The sequence below is a fragment of the Dermacentor silvarum genome, chromosome 1, assembly GCF_013339745.2.
Source record: "Dermacentor silvarum isolate Dsil-2018 chromosome 1, BIME_Dsil_1.4, whole genome shotgun sequence".
Lineage (NCBI taxonomy): Eukaryota > Metazoa > Arthropoda > Arachnida > Ixodida > Ixodidae > Dermacentor > Dermacentor silvarum.
In genome coordinates, this window is record NC_051154.1 from 276,718,993 (window position 1) to 276,731,152 (window position 12,160).

Below are 12,160 nucleotides of genomic sequence, written 5' to 3' on the forward strand. Positions count from 1 at the left end.
CAATGGCAGCAATTCCTACGGGAAGAAGCAGTATCTTAATTGCGGCTGATGACAAATCAGGGAACATTCTTTTTCTCTCGACCTCGCACGCAAGCATTCGCAGTGCTTGCTGTGAAACCAGCTCTCCAGGATACCGTCTGTAAATTCCACTCAGGGGCTTCGGAACCGGGAGGCAGTGGGGGCAGTCGCCCCCACAGGTTCTAAATCATTAGGAAGCAAACTTATATATTTGCTTCCTAAAATCCACAAAACTAACCACCGCGGTCGCCCTATTGTCTCAAGCAACGGTACGGTAACCGAAAGAATTTCAAGTGTCTTGGACTTCATAATTAAGGACATAGTTCCGACCATTCCATCTTACATTCAGGACACCAACCAATTTCTTCGCACAATAACTGGACTCGAGATCCCAAAAGAAAGCTTCCTGGTGACAATGGATGTAGTATCCCTATACACAAACATACCACAAGCAGATGGCATTGACGCAACAGTCAACGCTTACATGAAGGCAAACACGCCTGTAAGTCTAGACGAGGACATGCTGTCAACGCTACTGCGGTTAGTACTAGGATGCAATAACTTCACGAGTTTGACGAGAAACACTTCCTCCAGATAAGCGGAACTGCAATGGGCACGAAGATGGCTCCTAATTATGCGAATATTTTTATGGCATAACTTGAAGAACCTTTGCTTGCGGCCAGACCTTTGAAGCCGCTCATCTGCAAAAGGTTCTTAGACGATATATTCTTTATTTGGCACCACGACGAAGAAAGTCTCCTTAAATTTGTAGCAGATTTTAATTAAGTTCATCCGTCAATCTCTTTCACTTACAGCTATTCTAAATCAGCTGTAAACTTTCTTGATGTCACGGTACAAATTAAAAATAATCGCATATTCACAACCTCATATAAGAAGCCAACAGACCGCCACCAATATCTTCATTTCAAAAGTAGCCATCCACAACATTGCAAGAAAGCCATCCCGTATTCACAGGCCCACCGATACCGCCGCATCTGCTCTGACGAGAAAGATTTCCAATGTCACGCAAAGGAACTCAGAATGGCCCTGGTGGCGAAGCACTACCCGGAACGTATTGTTGATGATGCTATAAGCCGAGCACAAGCCTTAGACAGTGTTTGATGTAATAGTTCAGCGGAAATCCGCTAGGTGGAGATAAGTAATTAAAGGGAAAGTGAGACTTCCACCCAAATGTAGCAATTGCTACAATGGAAACCCAACCGGCTTCCTCGAAAGAAAGCCTCGCAGTTGAAGAAAAATTGGTCCTGGTCCGGGACTCGAACCCGAGACCACCGCCTTTGCGGGGCAGCCGCTCTACCATCTGAGCTAACCAGGCGGCTAGCAGATGGCAGGGCGGAGTCGAATTTGTCGACAACTCGAAGCAAAGGCAAGTGTTTGATGTAAGTGTTTGATCTCCACCTAGCGGATTTCCGCTGAACTATTACATCAAACACTTGCCTTTGCTTCGAGTTGTCGACAAATTCGACTTCGCCCTGCCATCTGCTAGCCCCCTGGTTAGCTCAGATGGTAGAGCGACTGCCCCGGAAAGGCGGTGGTCCCGGGTTCGAGTCCCGGACCAGGACGAAATTTTTCTTCAACTGCGAGGCTTTCTTTCGAGGAACCCGGTTGGGTTTCCATTGTTCCTTTCGAGGAACCCGGTTGGGTTTCCGTTGTAGCAATTGCTAGATTTGGGTGGAAGTCTCAGTTTCCCTTTAAGCCTTAGACAGAAATGAAATTTTGACGGGCTCAAAGCCCCGCCATCCGAAAAGCCAAACCAACCTTATCCTCACCTACTCGTCTACATTGCCGCACGTGAACATCCTAGCCAAACACTTTAATACTAGACAGTTTTAGTTACACGTACGTAGGGACTTCACGTACGCAAACGTGAAAAGTCTGCGTACCTTACGTGCACGCAATCTGAAACGCTTTTAGCTACACGTACGCGACGCGCGCCAAGAGGAACCACGTAGCTCCATCTATCGGGAAATACGAACACTGCGGTAGCCAATTCAATCCAATATGAGTATTTCAGCCAAGCCGGTGATGTGCATTGATGCGTGCCGGCGATGGTCTCCGCAATGCCTGGAAGTGTGTTGTACAAGCGTTACCTGCTGTCATCGTTGTCTTGGAATGAAAAAGATGACCAGTCATCTTGTCGCCGTATTTCGATGCAAGCCGTCTGCGCGCGCTCGGCACGCTATCGCTTGTTCGTGATCTCGCGAAACGCCCACGTGAAGCTGTCTACGTGCGCAAGAAACGCACGCAAAGAATCGAATCTCACGTACGTCCGTGAGACCAGCGCGCGGCCGCTACTTTCTGCGCATGCGCACTGCTTACACGTAGAGGCTCTACGTACGCAAAGCCTCTACGTACGTGAAACTAAAACTGTCTATTATTCAGCAGAGCACACGTTTGTCTTCAATTTTCACAGAGCCACCCCGAGTTGTCTATCGCCGGGGAAGGAATCTAAGAGATATCCTCGTCAGAGCTAGAACAACCACGGTTCAAAACAGAATCAGGCTGCAGACCTTGTGGTAAACCACGCTGCAAGGTCTGCAAGCACATGACTTCAACCTGTCTTGCTAAGGCTACTTCCTCTGATTTCACATTCAAAATTAAGGAACCTCTAAATTGTGACAGCAGCAATGTGATCTACATGCTCCATTGTGAAGTCTGCGACCAACAGTATAATAGGCCAGACTGGAACCGCGTTCAGACTCCGTCTAAATAACCACAGAGCTCTCACCCGCGCACTACCACATCTCCCATTTTCAAAACATATCAGTCTGCCTGAGCATTCATTTGACAAAATACGTGTCACTCTTCTCCAGTCAGGCTTCCTCTCTTCTCGTGAACGGGAACAAAGAGAGTCATATTTTATCCACAAATTTAGAACAATCACGCACGGCATAAATGAACACATGGGAAACCTCTCGTTTCTTTGTCCATATGTTAAATTCGCTAAATCAGAACTGAATCCCCGCGTTAGCAAGCCGAACACGTCTGTGATGTTGAAAGAATGCCCACTACTCCAAGTGGGGGAGCGGACCGAACCACCCACATTATTGTGCCTTGCTTTTTTATTTCATGCTTATTTCGCCACATTGTTAGTATTATATTTGCAGTTTATTTATTCTTCTTTCGTGTTTCTCTTGCTTCTCCCTTTTCTTTGTCTGGCACGACCAGGTCTTGGTGTCTTTCCTTTTCTTTTTTTGCACGTTCAGCTCAATATGACGGGCATGCCTGTCAATCATGTATGTCAAACACGCTTAACAGTGACCTTGTCAATGAAATGTCCACTGCCGCTGTTGACGGCAATGCGCCGTGCATCGTCGTCGATCATGTAAAAGCGCGTGTAACGGGGACCGTGTGAAAGGCCTGTCCGGTGAGAATGATGATTGACGTGTAAAAGCACGCATAATGGAGTCCGTATCAAGCAGCTGTCCACTGCCAATGATGACAAGCACGCGTCGTGAAGAACCCCGTTACCACCAAGTAATCTCCCTGGCCATCGGCTCTCTCCCTTGTATTTTTATATATATTTTTTTCTTTGAAATTTTTTATCTATGTATTTAATTATTTTTCTGCACGTTCAGCTCAAAATGACAGGCGTGCTCGTCAATCATGTCTGTCAAACATGCTTAACAGCGACCGTGTCAATGACATGTCTACTGCCACTTTTGACGGGAATGCGCCGGGCATCGTCGTCGATCAGGTAAAAGCGTGTATAACGGGGACCGCATCAAAGACCTGTCCACTGCCATTGATGACAGGAACGTGTCATGCAAAACCGCGTTACCAACAAGTAATCTCTCTGGCCATCGGCTCTCCTCCTCATGTTTTTGTTCCTGTTTTCTCTTTCTCCATCTCCTTTCTCTCTTTTTTGGCGTCTTCTTGCCCTACCTGAAGATAAAAAGACTGTTGCGAGAATTTTCTGTATCCCTTGAAAGAGGTCGGTCCACCGACCGAAACTGTTGGGTATATTTAAACCGCGAAGCTGTGCTTCTCATTTTTTGCTCCTCATATATATATATATATATATATATAAGTAAGCGGGGTAAGCGGCGACCGGAACGAAGCTCCCGGGAAACTCGAAGTCGTAGAGGACCAAGGGATCGAGAGCAGCCTAAAGGCGCTGTTGTAGTTTGCGTTGTGGACACTCAGCCTGTCTCTGTGCTTACCTTGACTACTGGTGTTTCACAAGCACCTACAGCTATAGATACGGTCCCTGCTTCTGTTATTGCTAGTGCAATCAGCAGTGATCTAACGCCACAGCAGACGGAAGAGTTACTGGCGTTGTTATCCAAGCATAAAGACTCCTTCCACGTGCACTCTCCTCTTCTGAGACAGAGTTCTGCAACGGCTCATCGCATACACACAGATGGAACTTCCATCGTGCGCCGGCGGCCACATCGCGTTTCTTCCGCCGAACGCCAGATCATCGATACCCACGTTGCCGACATGCTGAAGCATCATCCACCCTTCCTCAAGCCCTTAGTCGTCACCTGTCGTTTTCAAGTTGTGAGGGCAGCACTCGGACTGTCTTCTGGTCACATCTGAGTTCTATAGGGCAGTGCGTGTTATAGATAATTTTCTGTTTTTTTATTATGTGTAAATGATATTGTGAACCCATGTGTTTAAATAAGCTCGTTCGCAGATGGTTAGAGTTTTGTTCCTTCAGATAACTTGTTCTAGGAACCGCGATCACCTCAACACAAGTCTAACTAGTATTTCTCACTGGTGGCTTTGCATAAAAGTAAATGCAAATGCAAGTTTCGGATAAAAATAAATACCTTTAAAAATTCCTTATAACCCTTATGGTTGCTCAAACTCTTATTTGCGAGAAAACTCATAAACGCAGTTTTCGAAGATTTTAAACTATAATATTCCGAAAGAAAGCGATAAGATGAGTGAATGACATCAACACTGTCCAAATGGCGGTAGCTCGGTTGGTCGGCAAGATATACTCGAATAACAGCGTGAAAAATTTTGGAAGTATTTCTCTCAACTTCCTTCAAAAAACGAAGCCCGCTGTGAACAGGAAAAAAGTCACCGAGGACGCCGGCGGGAAAAACAACCGTCTCAAAACACGCGCGAATACTTTCAAATAATAATTATCTTGCATGCCACTTTACGGCCAAGATTTTTTTGAACGGCAACTATGCGATTCGAAAATATTTGACCAAAATCACTATTTACTTCTAACTATGTGTGTGTGTGAGAGAGAGAGAGAGAGACATGCATTCTGGCTTCTATGTACAGTGATCTTGTTTGCGTTTAGTTGTTTGCTTCGGCATTACAAAATATGTGTTCCGTATTAAGCTTGTTGGAAAATTTGCCTCGATTTTTCTTTCTTTTTTGCGACTATTTCTTTTTCTCATTTTGTGCAACTTCTAGTAAAATCTGCACATGGGTGTTACAATACTGAAAATATCTGCCGTATTGAATTCCAAGTCACCGATGTATGCTTCACGCTTATTGTTCGGAGCCTCTTTTACCGATTGCTATGGAGAATACTTGAGTGACATCAAACAATCGCATCCTGTTTAGAACAATGCGTTTAAAATTTTAAAGAATGAACGTAACAAAAGGCTTTTCCGTGCGATGGCTGCACTTTCATGTGCCCGCTACTTCCTTTTAACGCCTAACGCCTGAGAGAAAGCAGTCTTGTACGCGGGCACGTACCCATGCCCCCCCCCCCCTTTCTCCGAAATTAACTGGCATACCCCTTTCCTTCATTTACCGGCATAGTTTCCGGCATCCTTCATTTACCGGCATAGTTTCCGGCAGAGTGTCCTTCCTGCGTTTCTTTCCTGCACGAGTGCGTTTGGTGTGGTTCCTTGTTTGCCAAGTAAATGAGAGGTGCATCTCACAGGCGTGTGAGATACACCTCTCCTTTACTTGGCACACTGAGATTCACCTTATTTCATTGTTAATTCGCGAGTTAATCCCCACCATTCGCCTTTATGGCGAATGGTGGGTATTATTCACGTTTTCACTAGTAAATCTACCCCCGAAAAAAAAAAAAACCTGGGTGCGTGCCTGCTTGTGTACGGGGTGAGGTCCTTGGCATTTCTGTTTTTCGTGATTCTTAACAAGCTCAAGAAAATGCATTGACTGACGCGGAAGCGTAATAATTAGAGACCGGATTTTAGGCAAATGCCTTTTTTGTTCCTTGCGCTCCTATCGCCCCCCTTTGATATATGAGCATGAATTAGAGGTTAAGAAGGGCTTTTATAGTGTTTTTATAGTACCCATAAATGCCTGTTTTGGCGTTTGTGCCTAAACGCCTATAAATGCCTATAAATGCCTATTTTCAATATGGGCGCCTATATGAACACTATTTAGCCTCAAGTTTCGCTTTCGAGTGCAGTTAGAGACGGTTATTCATGCTACCGGGCAACATTGACTGTTTGGAACTCTATGGGGTTCAACCTAGTCCTTTAGTTCAACCAACTCTCGGAAAACAACTGCTAGCTGCATTGAAATGGGACGCGCCGGCCAGCATACGCCGCCGCGCTGACATTGCGCGAGCGGTTGGCGAATGCCAAACCGCGGAGAGCCGTCAGGGGAAAAGAGAGTGAAGAGCAAAAGGAGAAAGAAAAATGTGATGTATACGCTGCTTTTGTTTTGTTTGTAATTTACTTTTTAAGGTGTTCACCGCCGTCGGGCGTTCTTTCTCAGCGTACGAGATCATTCTCAGTGACAAGAGGCACAATTTTGAATCCCAAAATCTAGAGATGGTGGTAGTTTGCTATTGTTTCCACAATCTTCACAGTGATTCATAGACTACGTTCTGCAAGCTCTCCAAACATATTTCTTCAAACATGTGCACTTCAAACGGGCGGAAGTGTATTTGGCAGTGTTGGGACGTCTGGCCTGTACAATTAGGATAATGTCATTGTATATGAGGAAATTGCGAAGAGTTGTACCTAACAGTCCTCATGTCAGAACATGCTAATTTCTTAATAAATCGTAGTCTCTCTGGCATTTGTTATTTGTCTGTTTTTGTTGTGTCTTAATTTAACTGCGTTAGGCAGGCATAAAGTATCGGTCGAAGCCACTTTAGCCACAGTTTCTTACAATGCCACCTATTTTATTGCTTTCCTTTTTATTGACTAAGATACTGTAAGCACAATGTGGGCCCTAGCAGCACGGGTAACAACGTATGCATTAAAAGACGAGCAAGAACACATGGGCTACATTAAAAAAGTTTACCATGAATCAAAAATTTTACAGAGAAAGCTGGCGCTGCTACCCTTGGATGCATGGAAATGGCGGTATCTGGTGACTTCGGGTTGGCATCATTCTCGGAGAGCCGGGACGCCACGAGGGCACGCCTGGCTAGCACCGTTCTGTCTCTCACACTGGTTCATTTTATTGCGATAGCAATTATATGGACACTTCAACCGGATTTCTGCTGTCGGCGTCGCCGTCGTCGTCGCCGTCGCCGTCAGGTTCCCTATAGATAAAATCTTCACCGCGCGCCGTATGCCCGAGAGGAAGCGTGCGGGGACGCGCGCTATCACGGAGAGCGAACGCACTCATCTCCCACGCGCAAGCAAGGAAGCAGGAAGCCAGCGCCGGAGGGAGCGGGGGGGGGGGGGGACTCTGCCAACAACTGCGCTCGTCGCTCGTCCGCACCGTCTCTTATCTCCACACGGCGCTGACCTTTATGCGCCGTGCATTCGCCGCTCAGTTTCCGTTGAAGCGATAGACCGCACGTACCTTCGCCCGCGGCGGCGTATGCTTGCTGCCAGCGTTTTGACAGTCGTTGTCTGCAGTCATTCAGTGTGATCTATTCGTGTTTGTGCGCGCTCACAACACACTTGTTCATTCAGTTAGTAATAGTCGGGCAACATTTTCCAACGCACGCTACACATGCAATGCTGCCCGGATCGGCAGTGCAGCGCTACAGGTGTGTCCCTTCGCACGCGCTGCCCACGGGAAGCGCTTCTCATCAACTCACAAGCGCCTTCTCGTGGTCATCGAGTCTATCTTCATGTCGGTCTGCTTACAGCGCAGCACACCTGCTTACTTAATCAGCTCATGTTTACTACAATTCACATTGCTACCAAAGCCGCTCACCTTACTTCGTATGACATGGCTGTGTTGCTATCGCATTCATTGCTGTGACATTTTTGTAATAACAGAACATGCAAACAGCTCTTTTCTCTTCATTATTGCACAATAACGTGTTTTATTCAATAATAACGATTTGCGATTTAATGCAAGAGTATATGAAACACAATAAGTCCCGGCGGATCGCTTAAGTTGCAGGACCGATGACAAGGCCTGCGCTCACTGTGCGACAGTTCGTAGCTTGTTCTTCGTTTTTGCTCGCTTGATTAAGCACTATAGGTCAGTAAAATGTATTGAAAGATGGAATAAGCGCCGCAGTGTTTATGGTGTTGTGCTGCTGAGCTCGAGGCCGCGGCTACAATTCCGGCTGTGGCGGCCGCAACGCCAGCAATTCCGGACATGGCCTTTAGTTCACAGCTTTTACACCACGTGGCGTACGTACCTCTAAGATTCGAAATTCGCGCGATGCCGCACGAAGTGTACTGGACGAAAACAGCAGAATACAGGTAATAACGATAAAGAGAAGAGAAAAGTAAAAAAAAGAAAAAAAAACAGGACTGCGCCAACAGCTTTCACCGTCGAGCATGGCCGAGCGCGAATCGGGGAATGGCTGATCTGATAACCGCGTATGACCGCGCGTATAAGACGAGCGGCCGGCTAGTCGACTGTAAAGCAGCAGTTTTGATAGGCGCTTAGAGGCTCACAGTCCTAAAGCCCCTATATATAAAAAGTAGCGCCATCCACTTCCCTCCTCCTCCTCCGTTCCACTATCGCGCTCGACGCGACCAGCGCGATCGAGGTGCGATATCGACAGTGGCACCGCCTGTGTCGGGCCTGCCGTGGCAGACGACAGCTAACGCGCTACCAGAGGAAATCCGAGGAAAACATCGATCGTGCCCGGCGGAGAAGTTTTTGAGGCGCGATTTTGCTTCGTCAATCAGTAACTGGTCTTAATAATGCCGTTTTGAAAGTAGCAACGCGATGATGCGAGACGGCGCAATTATCATAGTGTGCAGCCAGCGGTTGCGCACGCCGGATGAAAAACAAAAAAAGCCTTTTGCCCTCGCCTTGTCTGTTGCGGCAACTTAAGGTGCAGCAGCATGCCATCACAACGAAATTCTTGTCCCTGACACGTTTGATCGGTTTCTGCGTACAGCACTTTCATCGCACAGGTCCGAGAATGGCAGTCGGAGCGCGCTGAAAAGAAAAAAATATACAAAAGCGCAACGCGTGCTTCCACGTGACACGGATTGGCCAATGGGGGAGCGGAGGAGGCTGGGGCGACAGGAGGCGACAAGTAGGAAACGCCGGGGTGAACGCGGTGGCGGCAAGATCTAAGAACGGCGCTACTTTTTATATATAGGGGCTTTACACAGTCCCGCTTCGAGAAAGCGGCTGCAGAATCTCGAAAGAGCGGCGCCGCCCTCCGCCCCTCCGGCTAACTTATCCTCGTCCAACTTTATGTCCGACCGAATTGTTGTGCGGCATCACCGGGAATCGTATAAAAGCAAATAGCCCTTTTGTCGCTTCAGTTCTCGAAAGCCGATTCTCAAACAACAATGTAAGCTTGCTAAATGGTGGTGATGGGCGCATGTTTAAGGATATGCAGTCGCATGATTGACCACCCTAATCTAGGTTGGCCTGAGTTTGTCCATTTACGCATTTTCGTGCATGCAGGTGCCTGGTCGCGTTATGTTCACTGCCACAGAAATTTGTTTTTCTAAGGCGAAAGCCTGAGGTGGCTATAATGGCGGTGCCCTTGGCGGTGGCCTTGGCGATACCACGCCGTGAAGAAAATGGCCGACGCAGCAAAGAGTAAAATCACGTCAACAAATGCTCAGATTGACGTCAGTTTTCTAGGGGAGGTTCCTGTAAACAAAGTTAATTAGTGACTTTGAAAAGAAAATTTGGTATATTTCAGCCGAACGCCTTTTCTGAGGGCTTGGTAAGCGACGGGAGTAAATGCAGAAAATCATCTGTAATGGCACGTACACACTAGCGGCAAAACGCGCGCGGCGTGCCGCCGGCGGCAAAACGCAGCAGCGGCAGGGCGGCCACACCAACCGGCGGCGCGCCGCTGCGGCAATCACGTGACAGACTAGACTCCTCTCCCCTTCTCGAACTATCCGGGAGCTCACGCGTGCAGATGATAGTGCGAAACGAGAACCAAGCCGTCGGGCGGGTCCGCATGGAACCAGTTTCCCGAGCGCACGTCACGGAAGCGGGCTGCTCTCATTGGTCTCTTTCATCCGCGGCACGCGGCAAACCGCAAAAAAATCGGTCCAGGAGCGATCCCTGCCGCGGCAACAAAAACCCGTTTCGCGGCTGCTTTCGCGGCGCGCGTCTTGCCGCCGGCGGCGCGCCGCGCGCGTTTTTCCGCTAGTGTGTACGTGGCATAACTGGTCAATGTTCAAAGACCTGCTCTACTGCAGGGCGTCAATTAAGGCGCATTAGTTTGAACAACCTGGAATAGTTCCGTTCTTTTCGCAAGCTCGCATGAAAAGAAGACGTCCGAAGTCATTTATTTCATTATGCACGCGGCACGTTATGCCGCACCCTTGCCTCTTAGCTAAGGATTCGTGAAACCGTTATAAAACCGAATATAAATGTACACGACCGAGTTAAACTCGGGAAACACATCGCGTTGGCTCAGTGGCTATAATGGTCCGCTGCTTTGCATGAGGTCGTGGGTTAAAACCCGGCTATTACGGTCGCTTTTCTTAACGACAAAACTACAGGCACGTGTATGTTTACGCTCGAATGAACATTAAGAAACCCTTGATCAAGATTATTCCGTACCCTTGACTACGGAATCCCCCATTGCCCCCTGTTCAGATTCGGGTCGTTAAAATCAGTGAAAACTGCCGATATTTTACGCTGAGCAAACAAGTAAAGCAATTGTTTCTTGTGGTGTCTGTTTTTTAGCCGTCTCGCAGCCTGTGAAACCCACAGCATGATTAGGTACGTAATACGGATGTGGCTAATGTTGCTGACCATGTCGCACCGGCGCTTTCCGAGTTTTCATTTTTTTCAGCAATATGTATACTAAACCATTACAAGTATACAAGCAGTATGCACTGGCAATTACAGCCTAAACTGTTGCAGTTGTATGGCTAATTTCACCTTAGCTTATGGCCTAAGAGTCTAGACTATGTGAAATCCAATTAAATGGTTATTCAATCAGCTACGACACGCTGTTCATCGCTCTGTACTTAGCCCTGCTTCCAGGAGTAGAAGAGACACCTATGTGAACGCCAGAAACAGTAGGGATGGAAAACTGCCAAGCGCAGCTCAGCTAAATTTTAAGATATACAACCAAGGTTATTTTCATTCTCATCGCCATCGTGCTTTGTTTTGGTTATGTGAAGTTATGCGACACATTCGTTTCGTTTGCTGCGATCTACCTATCCGCAATAGTAATTTATTTATGAAGGCACGAAACAGCGCCACACATCCGCAAGCATTTCGCGCCAATTTGCAGGAGATCTACGTATTTGTGGCATTTTTCACCTTTGCTAAAATATATTTGCAAGTCCTACGGCAGAGACAAGAGCTCCTTGCGTTTTCGGAAACCTGATGCAAAGGAATAAATTCCCTGACCTGCGAGCCAAATGTGACGGCGAATTCACTTTTCGAGTTTATAAAACGCATTTGATACTCTTAACGGTAGGAGTGAGCGGTCGTTGGATCGTCATATCAACGTAACTTCTACAACCTGTACTGCCACCGTCTAATTTTATGTTCGATCTGCTTAAAAATGAGGTAGCATAAAGATTTGTAACGCTAAAGCGTTGCACTCCCATAAATGCATTGCTTTTCGGCCAGTGACCTGTAAAAGAAGCCGCGGCGCCATAGCAGCCGATCAATAAAGAGCGAAGTAATCGTAGGTATTTATTGATTTAGGTGCTCCAGTGTCTGTATTTCAAACTTGCGTCCGTTTTGTTCCTTCTACTTCATCCACGTCAACTCTTGCCCGTTTTTTTTTCGCATTCCTCACTGTGCAGGGCCCAGGCAGTGACTCTCAGACTTCTACAAACCAGCACTTACCCAAGCCCTG

The 12,160-nt window shown here is 47.2% G+C and overlaps 1 non-coding gene across 1 annotated transcript; it reads right to left on the reverse strand.

The window, feature by feature from the left end:
• Positions 1-1,278: 1,278 nt before the first annotated feature.
• On the reverse strand, positions 1,279-1,354 carry Trnac-gca (transfer RNA cysteine (anticodon GCA)). Its single transcript has one exon. It is a non-coding gene; the product is annotated as a tRNA-Cys (tRNA).
• Between the last annotated feature and the right edge of the window lie 10,806 nt (positions 1,355-12,160).